The 13,396-nt window shown below is 37.4% G+C and overlaps 1 protein-coding gene and 1 pseudogene across 2 annotated transcripts in view; both read left to right on the top strand.

Moving 5' to 3' along the window:
- The window catches only part of LOC147916861 (gastric triacylglycerol lipase-like), a 121,704-nt gene that overhangs the window by 19,896 nt on the left and 88,412 nt on the right, over nucleotides 1-13,396 (top strand). The window lies entirely within an intron of this gene.
- LOC101398316 (transcription factor 12 pseudogene) lies at nucleotides 8,543-11,173 on the top strand (annotated as a pseudogene). The gene is made up of 2 exons (XR_015552495.1): nucleotides 8,543-8,626; nucleotides 8,728-11,173. The product of XR_015552495.1 is annotated as a transcription factor 12 pseudogene (transcript).

Genomic DNA, 13,396 nt, shown 5'->3' with positions numbered 1-13,396 from the left:
CACTTAAATGCTGTTTGTAGAAATATGAATTTTTGCGAGGTCTTTCAAGAGGAATGGAGCAATGCTTATGAAAATTTAAAATACATATCCCTCCATTCCACATTTAGAAATTTAACCTCAAATATCTGTGTAACCTCACAAATGTGTGTAAAAATGTATGTACAAATATATTCATTACAGCATTGTTTATAATAGGAAAGCCTGGGGATGACCTAAATGCCCATGAGTAGAGAACATAATTTTATAAACTATTGTGCAACCATAAGACGGAAGGCTATGCATATTATTTAAAAGAAAAAAATGAGGTAGATTTTCATGTGCTTGTGTGGTAAATTATCCCAGATGGATTGTAAAAGCAAGACAAAGAATACAGTGCATTTAGTACATATAGTATAGTATATATGGTATCATTTATGAAAATAAAAATGTTTCATTTAAAAGTGAAAGTAAAACATCAAAGTTGTTAGGCTTTTTCTAGTTGTAAAGCAATTGGTCTGATAGTTTGGCCTCTTATTTAGCATAGTATTAGATTTATTTTAATATTTTTTATAAGATAAAATTCACTTATCTTAAAAATGAATTTTTAACTAAAGTATGTCTTTACATACTAGTACAAGTAACAAACTAGTACATAAAGACCAACCAGCAGTGTTTTAACATTCAAACCAGAAAGCTTTGATCAAATCTTTCAGGAACCCATCATTTTATACCATCTATTGCCTCCCTTAAGTAATTTGCCGTTGTAAAGTGAGGACACAACTTATGGTTTGAGTTAAAGGACATCCCAACAACCCCGTCATATACACGGGCTCAAAGTAGTTCAGAGGCAGAATAAATATCCTCCAAATGCCTGATAGCAAGTTCTAGGATAAAGTAGTAATTAACATTTACAGAAGGCTCACTATGTGCTGGGCAGTGTGTTTAACACGTCGTGTGTGCAAATGAGTTACCTTCCTTAAGATGGTCTCCTCTTCTATAAAATAGGGCCAGTAACAGTGTTTGTCCTGAAGTTATTATGACAATTCATTAAAATAATGGAAGTAAAGTTCTTAACAACATGTTAGACATCTAGTAAACACTGGATAAATACAGTTATTATTACTATCATCTCATTTAATTCTCATGATAACTCTGCAAAGTATGTAACATTATGTTCCCTATTTAACCAATGAGCAAGCCAAGGCTAAAAGAGGACTTTCCCAACAAGTATGTAGACAGCAACTGAGCCCATATTCGAGACTAGGTAGTCTGTCTCCAAAGATTATGCTCTTCTCCACTGCAGTTCTTCTTTAGGATGACCTAGGCCAGCATCTATAAGGAAATACTTGGCACATCCCCACAGAGATTTACAGAATTTGGTCAAAATTTGTCTTAAGGGATTTATAATTTGAAGACATACATTAGTGGCCTGTGAAGTTTAACAACAGTATTAATAATGGTTAATTCAACAGAAGTTGATTTGGATGAAATGCAATTATTCAATATAGCATATCAATACAGCCAGTATATTTGATGCTAGAGGACTAGTCTATTGCTTCTCAAAAGGGAGATTAAGAAAGATCAGACTTTCACATTAGACACTCATTACAAAATACTAAATTAATAAACAAATTTGTCATCTGATAATTAAGAATTTCATGCATAGGTAAAACATAAAAGAAAAATAAATGCTAGAAGAATAAGCCCTAATTCAAAAAGACACATTTATATAAAAGAATATACAACGAATATCTAGGCTTTTAAAAAATGTAACAGTTAGGTTAGAAAAAACATGAATCTAATAATTCAAACATTAATTTTGCTCAGTAGAAGTTGTACTCACAGTTTCCTCAGAAACAGTTAGGATTATGTTTCTCTAGGTGTTTAGTATTTCGGTTAATGTTACATTTACTTCTTATATACAGAATCTTCAACAATGGCCAGAATTACTCACCCTCTGATTAAATTGCCATAAAGTGTTACTATCTGGACATCATCTGATTGTAAAAGGACAAACCTAAAAATCAAATACTGCATACAATTTCACAAAGTATTGAATTCACACCTTAAACTTTTAACAATTGCAAATATTGGCCAAAGGAGTTTTGATGATTAAAAATGATTTAGGAAATGTAAAAGGCGATTCTTGATCGCTTAAACATATAAAAACTGTTGAACCAAAAGCATAATGCAGATGATTATGAAGTATGGCTCAGATAAAGAGGCCTAAGAAAACAAAAGGCCTACTCTTGGTTTTTGAAAATACAGTGCATAAATTATCCTGACTGGATGGTTAGATAACCTTCTGCAAATGAATGTAATCAGCAAGGATTATTGTTTTATCGCAGTTTTTGACTAGGGTCTCTAGCCAGCAGATAATGGTCTAGCTAATGTACAAAACCCAGCCCTGCCCTTTAAAAACACATGAGTGGTATCATTTTCATTAAACAGAATCATTGGTTGGAGTTTGAACAATGCGATCGGTTATATTTATAAATGAGTTGTGCCATTAAAAAATTTCTATTTAATAAAATTTAGGTGATCCTTTACAACCACCATAAGTATCTGTAGCTCCTAGTGAAAGAAAAAGAGAATCCTATTTTGAACTTGTTAAAATAGTTTGCAATTTATTTTTAGGAATCATCATTTTTTTATTAGGGCTTAAATATCTAGCAGAAATAGTGAAGAAATAATTATTGTCAAAAAGAACAAAATGGCAATCTATAAATGAACAACTTTCCACCAAGCATCTTAATACAACTAAATGAAGTTGCACTGTTTGAATAAACTAGGACAAAATTCAGGATATATCAAACCCTACGTGTATTTACATATTTTTATGCTACTAAAGTCTCACCTTTGTTCAACTCTTATTGATTTGACGGACAATAGTATTTTTAAAAGGAAAAAATGGTGATGCATTTTCATAAGGATCAATATGGAAGGTGAGGGTTTTATTACCTATTCTAATGCAATTTGAATTTACTTCACTAGCAGATGGGGAGCAGATTAACCGTGTTTCTTCATGTCATTGATGGTATATGTTTAAACATGAGAATGCAGGAGTGTTTCTTTGGCTTTTTACTGTAACTGAAAAGGACTTGGAGTCAGAGTCTGGACTTACATAAATCCTAGTAGTCTCTGAAAAAGGTGTATGATTCTTGCTGTGATCATGCAGCCAAACAGCCAAACATACTCTTGCTTCTTTATAAATAACTTAAATTCTGATTAGCTAGGGGTAATTGTGGTAGTCGTATAAATTAGTAAAGGGGACAGTTTGCAGTGTGCAACATAAGCTAAGGGCTGTGAGGAAACATGATGCTTTCTCTACTCATAACAGTCTCCCTAACCTCCCTAACTCTGCTCCTATCTTTTCTCCTTATTAACTCTCCTTCATCTTTAGGTCTCAGCTTAGCCATTTCTTCCCCGAGGAACACCACCCTGACACTGTTCTTCATCTCTCCATATTGGGGCGGGGACTCCTTGTATGCATTACCACGGAATCCTATAGTTATAGGACTTGTTGTTTGATAGGCTGTTTGTTAGGTCTCTTCATTTGGACTTAACACACACACACACACACACACACACACACACTCCTTAAGTAAGCTCCTTAAGTGCAAGGACTCCAGTTGTTCAATCACTGTTCTATCCTCAATGCCTACCATTTGCCTGGAACAACGTACATGATCAATAAGTATTTGATGAAAAAATGATTAAAGAAAGAAAAATAATTGCAAAATCACCTATGAAGACTTATGCATAGGCATACCAAATATACACTTTGCAATAGTAAACAACCTGATGGAGATAAAAAAAAATTATGCAATTAATTTAATGGATGTAAAACACAGAGGAGGCTGTTTAAACATACCTGAGAATACAAATATATATTAGAGTATTACTATCTCTTATTTCATATGCTGATGATAAGAAATTTTGATAACAATAGAAAAAAATTTATAAGCTGCTGAAAGAAAAGATGTAATTTAAGAGCTGTACAAATTGTTCCTTGAAAACTAGTTGGACTCCATGATCTTTGGAATAGACATTAACAAACACCACTGATACAATTAATGCTTGAGGCTTTAATTAAGACAAATGAAAACATGAATCTGGTGCGGAAAGCATCTTTAAATCAGGCTGTAATGCTGAGAGAAGAGGTCAAGGGTAGGAGGAATGGTTGTACCTGTAGAACCATATGTTGTGTGATTCTAGGAAAATCACTTACTCACTGGGCCTTAGTTTATGTCATAAACTACATAATGAAAACAATATCTGCCCAACTACCTGGTAGGTTTATCACATAAATACCCTTATTTCCTTTTGTTGCTTGGTATCTTTTCCTCAAGATTCAAGATTCACTTCAAATGTCACCTCCATGGTGAGGAATTCTCTGAATCTCCCTGAAGAGTTAATAGATTCTAGGACAACACTCATTGTCCTAAGTCTTTACCTGTACCCGTGTGCTAGCACTTTCTATGTTTTAAATATAAGCTGTTTTCCTATTTAGATTGTATATGATGAATTAAATAATGGATAGATACATGAATGACCACATGAATAGAGATCAAAGGAGATAATACAAGAGAAATGCTTTGGAAGATTGAAAGAGCTAGAGAAGTAAAAATAAGACAGTGTTTTCAATAGTTCTACAGTATGTATTCTACTGCACGAACTCTACAGTGTGTAATCTTTGTGTCTTGCTTCTTTTGCTCAACTTGATTGTGTCGGTCTTACTGAAGAAACAAGCTCCACAAGGCTATGACAGCTTGCCCACTGGCAGATGCTGTCCTATATATGGTGAGAAAATGTCTTCATCTTTGTTTCAGGACAGAGGGAAGAATACCATTATGTCTAAATGCATGTGCTTTAGGGTCAAATGAACTGAGCTCAAATTCTTGCATTGTCATCTATTGCCCGGATGAATTGAGATCAGTTTCCACTTCTCACTTCCTTCATTTGCAAAATCAGGGTAACACTGCCTGCCTCTCAGATGTTTTTTATAAAAATTAAATAAGATAATTTATACAATCTACTTAGCATCAGGCATGGCATAGATATTTAGTAAGTGGTACTTTTACTTTTCAAAATGAATAATTTGACTAATTGCTCAAGGACTCATTCATTATTGATCAGATATTTATTGAGTGTTTAATATATGCTTGAAACTGTCTCAGAAGCTGGAAATACAGTCTTAAGGCACACCAGGTGCATGTCCTTTCGGAGCTTATGTTTTAGGGCACAGAGAGACAATCAAGAATCTGATAAAAGTCTTCATATAGTTTGAAAAGTGCTTTGAAGAAACAAAGGACTATATGAAAGAGAGTAACCACACTACTTAGGATAGGGCGGATAGAGAAGGTTTCTCTGAGGAGGAAGCCGAGACCTGAAGGAAAAGAAGGAAGCAGCCTGTGAAGAGCAAGTGAAACAGCATCCCGGGCAGAGGAAAGAGGAAGTTCAAAGACCATGAAGTGGAAAAGGACTTGTCAGGTTCAAGGAGCAGAAAAGAGGCCAGTGTGGCTGGAGCACGAAGAGCACGTGAGAGAGTGGTCTGAGCTGATGTTGGAAAAGCAGACGGGACCGGAGCACATGGCTCATTCAGTCCACGACAAGGAACTTTGATTTCGTTTAAATGTTGAAGGGTTTTAAGCTTGGAAGTGATTTAACTTGTTATATGTTTTTAAAAATCAACCTAGAAGCTGTGTAAAAAAAAGGAAAAAAAGGAGGCAAGAATGAGAATAAGAATAGCAATAGGAACACCAATTAGGAGCTTTTGCAGTACTCTAGTTGAAAGATGGTGAAGTCTTTGATCAGAATGATGGTAGAGAAGATAATAAGAATTAATTCAAGATATATTCTGGATGTTAGTCTGATAGAACTTGCTGACGGGTTAGATTTAGCAGGGGTCAGGGTCAAGGTAAAAGAGGAATCAAGGATGATTCAGAGGTTTCGCATTGACCAGCTGGGTGGATGGTGATGCCAATTACATAGATAGAGAAGTCTAAGGAGGGAACAGATGGGGGTTGAAGGTAGGAAGTCAAGAAATTCATTTTTGATATATTTGACACATAGATGAAAATTGAAAGTAGGCCGTTTTTCATATGAGTCTGGACTTCAAGTAGAATACCTGTATTGAAGACATAAACGTAGACATGATTAGTATGCAGATGGTATTTAAACCTTGGGACAGGACAAGATCACCTAGAGAAGTAGATGTCAATTTTGGCTAAATAATAGAATCATCTGGGGAATTTTTAAATGCAAATGTCTAAACTCTATCCCCCATCCATTGAATCAAAGGCCTTAGGGTGGTTAACTGAACATTAGTATCTAAAAAAAAAAATGCCTTCGTATGAATTCTGATGCATTCATGAGAGCTGAAAACTAGTGACTCAGGTAGAGATTGTAGACAGAGAAGAGAAAATGGTCCCAGATTGAACTCTGAGGCAGCACAGTACTTAGAGACCTAAAGATTCCTAGCAAAAGGAACTGACAAGGAGTGGCCAGGTAGGCTGAAAACAGACAAAGCTGGTCCCCTCAAGAGAGAAGAGTGTTTCGAAAAAGTGTGGCTAATTGGTTTCAGTGTTATGAAGAGGCCAAGTATGATGAGGACAGATGGAGTGTTTTTAAATTTATATTCTATTGAAGCATAATATACATAGGGTAAAATGTACACATCTGAAGTACGCATTTTGATTGCTTTGTGTACATGTACACACTGGAATAACCACCACCCAGGTCAAGATATGGAATGTTTCCAGCAACCCATAAGGCTCTCTTGTGCTCCTTCCCAGTTCATATCTCCCTCACCCCCAGAAGGTGACTGATTTTCTGACTTATACAGCTATGCGTTAGTTTGGCCCATTTTTAAACTTCTTGTAAATGGAACTCTACAGTATGTATTCTTTGTGTCTTGCTTCTTTTGCTCAACTTTATTTCTGTGAGCTTCATCCATGTTATTTCATATATCAATAGTTTGTACTTTTTATAGCTCCCTAGTTTTCAATTGTATGACTTTACTACAATTCATCCAATCTACTGTTGATAGATATTTGGATTGTTTCCAATTTATTGGCACTTATGAAAAAAGCTGCTATAATCATTCTGTACATGTCTTTTGATGCACATATGTTTACACTTCTATTGGGCATATTCCTAGGGATGGAATTACTGTGTCATTAGGATACACACACATCTAACTTTATTAGATCCTGCCACAGAGTTTTCCCAAAAGTTATGCCAATTTATGCCTCTTCCAGCAATAAATGAGAGTTCCAATTTTTCTATACATTCACCAATACTTAGTATTATCATTCTTTGTATTTTTAACCATTCTGGTAGGTGTGAAGTGATAGTTCATTGAAGTTTTAATTTACCTTTTCCTGATATATAAAAAAAGACATTTTCATAGATTTATTGGACATTTATATATCCTCTTTATGAAGTTCTTATTCAAATCTTTTGGTCAATTTTATTGAATTGTCTCTTTTTACTATTGATTTGTGGGAATTTTCTATATATTTTGGATGTCAGTCATTTGTTAGATGCATGTGTTGTGAATATTTTCTCCTAGTTTCTCAGTAGCTTCTTTCAGTCTCTTACTGGTATCTTTTGGTATAAAGAACATTAAATTTAATGAAATCCAATTTCTCAACTCTTGGATGGTGCCTTTTGTGTCCCATGTCAAAAATCTGCCTACATCCAGGTCATGAAATTATGTTTTCCTCTAGAAACTTTATTGTTCTACCTTTCATATTTAGGTTTGTGATCCATGTCAATTTAATTTTTATATTTGGGGAGAGGAAGGATCAAGGTTAATTTTTTTCTATGCAGATGCCTAATTGCTGCAGCAATCTTTCTCTCACTGAATTGCAGTGTCACCTCTATCATTAATAAGATTTGGGCCTGTTTTCAGGGCTCTATTCTATCCTATTGATTACCCATATTCTAAAAAGTGGCCATAATCTTCCCTCATATTTTGAGATATTTTTCTTTTATCTGTTGTGACAAGAGGGGAGAGGTGAGAGAAGTATAGGGTTCATGATTCCTTAGCACTTTCAAGAATTGTTTGTTGGATCAAAAAGTCTAAGAACTACCACTCTACCTTGACATTTAAATAGAATACAAGAGAATAAGAAAGAATTTGCTCCAGAAACACCTCTCCTCTCACAGATGTTTCAAATTCTCACATGCAGTGTAGTGTAATTCTCTGCCTCCTCCCACATTCGTTGCCAGCCTTCACAATTCTTAATTCAGATCTTTCCAGTTCAAGAGGGCTTTCAACTTAGTAACTGAAGGTTCAGCATACATATTGTAGCTCAGTTTTGAATTGGCAGTAAGTCTAAGGTCACCAGTCTACTTTGAACCAGTCAATGTATATGAAAAGAATTGAGCAAGAACTCGCTGGAGGGACACTTCCTTGTTAAGCTAGGCCAAGCCTGTGTACACTGCACAACCATCTTCCGGTTCATAATCACTTTGGGTGACAAGCGCAGTTTAAAAACATGGGGAGGGAAAAAAATGTCTGACTGAGGAGACCCACAAGTTCTATTCGAGGGGACCGCCAGCCCGCCCCGGGAGGAAGTGGCGGCCAGGCCGGAGAGCTGCCTCTCCCACCCGGATCCGAGAGCTCGCGCGGGGCAAAGTGAGCCGAGCCGCCGGGCGGTGCAAGGGGAAGCCCGAGCCCGCTCTCTCGGCCAAAGTGAACTTTAATCCGGGCGGTTGGATGCGGAGACGGGGCGGCAGGACCTGCTAGAAGTGGCCGAAGATGAATCCCCAGCAGCAGCGCATGGCCGCTATAGGGACCGACAAGGAGCTGAGTGACCTGCTGGACTTCAGTGAGATGTTTTCCCCACCTGTTAATAGTGGGAAAACCAGACCAACGACGCTGGGAAGCAGTCAGTTCAGTGGATCGGGTATGGATGAACGTGGAAGTACAACATCTTGGGGAACAAGTGGTCAACCAAGCCCCTCTTATGACTCATCTAGAGGTTTTACAGACAGCCCTTGTTACAGTGATCACTTGAATGACAGTCAATTAGGGGTCCATGAAGGCTTGTCCCCAACACATTTCATGAACTCAAATCTGATGGGAAAAACATCAGAGAGAACTTCATTTTCCCTGTATAGCAGAGATACCAGATTACCAGGCTGTCAATCTAGTCTCCTGAGACAAGATCTAGGGCTTGGAAGCCCAGCACAGCTGTCTTCTTCTGGAAAACCTGGGACACCATACTACTCATTCTCTGCCACAAGTTCCAGGAGAAGACCACTCCATGACTCTGCAGCACTAGATCCTTTGCAAGCAAAGAAAGTCAGAAAGGTGCCTCCTGGTTTGCCTTCTTCTGTATATGCACCATCCCCAAATTCAGATGATTTCAACCATGAATCTCCTAGTTATCCATCTCCCAAGCCACCAACCAGTATGTTTGCTAGCACTTTCTTTATGCAAGATGGGACCCACAAGTCTTCTGACCTTTGGAGTTCATCAAATGGGATGAGCCAGCCCGGTTTTGGTGGAATTCTGGGGACCTCCACTTCTCACATGTCTCAATCCAGTAGTTATGGCAGCCTTCATTCACATGACCGCTTGAGTTATCCTCCACACTCAGGTTCACCAACAGACATAAACACAAGTCTTCCACCAGTGTCCAGCTTCCATCGCGGCAGTACCAGCAGTTCACCTTATGTTGCTGCCTCACACACTCCTCCCATCAATGGATCAGATAGCATTCTAGGAACCAGAGGGAATGCTACTGGAATCTCACAGACAGGTGATGCACTTGGAAAGGCTTTGGCATCTATTTATTCTCCTGACCATACCAGTTTTCCATCAAATCTATCAACACCAGTTGGATCACCCTCACCTCTCACAGGTACCAGTCAATGGCCCAGACCTGGAGGGCAAGCTCCTTCATCCCCAAGCTATGAAAACTCACTTCACTCCCTGCAGTCTCGAATGGAGGATCATTTAGACAGACTGGATGATGCTATCCATGTGCTGTGGAACCATGCCGTGGGACCTTCCACCAGTTTGCCCGCTGGTCACAGTGATATACACAGTTTATCGGGACCATCCCATAGTGCACCAATTGGAAGCCTCAGTTCAAAATATGGTGGATCAAGCCTTGTTACAAGCAATCGATCTGCTTCAATGGTTGGAACTCATCGAGAAGACTCTGTCAGTCTCAATGGCAATCATTCGGTCCTGTCTAGTACAGTCACTACTTCAAGCACAGACTTGAACCATAAAACACAAGGAAATTATACAGGTGGCTTGCAAAGTCAGTCTGGAACTATTGTTCCAGCAGAAATCAAGACTGAAAATAAAGAAAAAGATGAAAACCTTCATGAACCTCCTTCATCAGATGAAATCAGATGATGAATCCTCCCAAAAAGATATCAAGGTTTCATCTAGAGGCAAAACAAGCAGTACTAATGAAGATGAGGATTTGAACCCAGAACAGAAGATAGAAAGAGAGAAGGAAAGGCGGATGGCTAACAATGCCAGAGAACGCTTGCATGTGCGAGATATTAATGAGGCATTCAAAGAGCTTGGTCGAATGTGTCAGCTTCATTTAAAGAGTGAAAAACCCCAAACAAAACTCCTCATTCTTCATCAGGCTGTGGCAGTCATCCTTAGTCTAGAACAGCAAGTCAGAGAGAGGAACCTTAACCCCAAAGCAGCCTGCCCTAAGAGAAGAGAAGAAGAAAAAGTTTCTGCCGTATGGGCAGAGCCACCAACCACGCTGCCAGGAACCCATCCTGGGCTTAGGGAAACTACCAACCCTATGGGTCATATGTAAACATCAGCCAGTTCCAGAGTTATCAGTAGGCTAGATAGAAGGTGACCTTTCCTCATAAGGACTTGGACAACTCAGATTATCTGAAGACACAAACCCGATAGGAGGGAGAAGAAAAAACAAAACACTTGAAGCAAGAAACTCAAATGTAATCCTATGATCAAAGGAACTGGTCGACACTTCCATCAGAAGTGAAGCTAGAAAGCTCATCAGATAGAACATCAGCCCATGAGATGTTTGCAACATATCATTTTGTTGCAAGCAGTGTGTCGCTTCTGCACAATCAAAGACTGTCTCGATCTCTCCATTCACCGTGGAAGTTGCCTTGTGCCTAAACTGAATTGACAAATGCATTGTAACTACAAATTTTATTTATTGTTATGGAACTGTAAGGTGTACATATAAAGGGAAAAAGTTAGTGTGGAAAGCTGATCTACTCTCAGCTGATGCCAGCATTCGTTAAATCTGTTCACGTGCAGAGAACAAAGCAGTGACAACCATTGGCCCTTAGCATTCCCGGCATACCTATTAGTGTCTTAAAAAGGAAGGGAAAAGTCTTTTGTTGCCCTCCCCTATCCTTTGCCATATGAATAGTGTTTTCCATGAAATAGGAAAATATTACTTGGTATAGCATTTCTCTCACTCTCATTGTTTCATTCATTTTTATTTTCTCTTTGTGGGTGTTATATTTGGTCTCTGAATCTGAATAGTTTATGGTCACATCCAGAATCCTCCATGTAGCCCTATGTGCTTTGCATATTTACTTTACAAAGATAAGCAGAGACCATCTGAGACCATAGCCTAGCTAAGATTTTAAAAGGGGAAATTTTGTCCCCTAGATTTTCCCCAAAATGAACATTGCTTTATTTCTAATAATAACCAAGACTTTTCAAGCTTCTAGTTTTCATAGTAAAGCTTGTAATAGCAAGAAGTGTAAATTACAAGGGAAGAATCTACTTTTTAGAAATTGCTTTGTTCTTCAAACAGTAAGTACTACATATAGTACTTGTAAAGTGTTAGCTGTAAGTAAGCACAATATGGATTTAAAATACAAAGATTTTCAGGCTGTGATTATGGTGAACATTATAAAACCCAGTAGACACCAAGGCAGGTAGTGTGATAAATGAACACACCACTCTGAGGCTAATTACCTAATGGAATACAAGAGCAATGGTCACCCGTGTTTCCTTGTCCTAGCCTTTATTTCTCTGTCATTCGGATGGCTGGTCAGTGGGGAGGAAGTCAATGGGTGATTTAATCAACTGCAAACCATCTACCCTATCCCAAGATGAGCCAGATTAGCATGAAACCAGTACTTGTCAGTCCATCTCAATACTGTGCATTAAGGTACCCTTCTGTCTCTAATCCTTAAGAGTTGTTTTTTAAGACATAATAATCACTTTGAACTTCCATGAAATCTGTCTTCCACCACAACAACCCTGGAAGAGAAAAACATGCTAAACAAGGTTGTCTTGGCTTAATAATTCCTTATAGCCAATATCAACAGTGGCAATCAGCACACAGAAGAAAGGACCCAAATCACTATGTAACTTAAAGATTTCTGTTAATTTGAAAGAACAAAAACAATTAAGACAGAACTTCAGATCCTCCAATCAGGATAATTCCTAACAAATCAGCCTTTTGTGAACTTAGTGGAGTTTTTGGTTACTTTAATTTGCATATATTCTCCAATTACATCAGACTCTATCTGTGGCCTTGTTCTTCATTTCAGTGTTAATCAGCTAAACAGAAGTTGTTGCTTATGATGTGTGAGTGAACATATGCCACTGCCTGGCCTTTTTTCTTTGGAGCTTGTTGTCTTTTTCGCTATATTAGAGTTTGCAGTATGCCCAAAAACTTTCCTTCATAAAATAGAAAGAAAAAACTTTTGGCTTATTTTTCACTGTAGCTAGTCTTTTATACAATAATCTTGTAAGAAAATTTCTTGAATTCTAAATATTACTCTTTCTAGATTTTTGAAATTGAAAAATTTTCAGTAAAAAGTTTCTTACTTTATTTTATTATATTAGGTAGTAAAAATGTAGGATTATTTACCATAACCTGTTAATTAATATCAGAAATTTACAATAGCATTTTAAGACCATAGTAGGATTCTAGCATACCATGTAGTACCTATGGAGTATTGTAAGAGCTAATTGTCAAGATGAATTGCTTCTCATCTTGTTCTCCAGTTTCCATTGTTGGTTTATTGCAGATTTGTATCCTGTGTCAAATTCAAGGTATTATTGATAAACTTTTTCAACCAGCAGCAAGAAGTTCAAAATTTTTTCTGTCACTGTAACAGAAAACACAATATGTATATAACATTTATGTAGCAATAAATGTGCCATCTTTTTTTTAAAAAATAAAAATAAATAATTAAAATAAATAAAAACATGAGGAAAGCTATGGACCCTTTCACCAGCAATGCATTACATACATACATGTACAAAATGTTGCATATAATTTTCGAGTGTTTGTGCAGATTCCCTGAAGTCCACATGTTAAGAATATCTGTTCTAGCTGAAGGACCATCTCTTAGGAGTCAGATGATTTACAATGTAATTTGTTATGTTTCTCTTTCTACTTTTTCTTATTTGACAGTGTGTAGG

The sequence above is a fragment of the Ceratotherium simum genome, chromosome 6 (genome assembly GCF_057802395.1).
Source record: "Ceratotherium simum simum isolate JZ-2026a chromosome 6, ASM5780239v1, whole genome shotgun sequence".
Classification (NCBI taxonomy): Eukaryota; Metazoa; Chordata; class Mammalia; order Perissodactyla; family Rhinocerotidae; genus Ceratotherium; species Ceratotherium simum.
The sequence above is the reverse complement of the archived record's forward strand: the minus strand, read 5'-3'. Positions and strand labels throughout refer to the sequence as shown.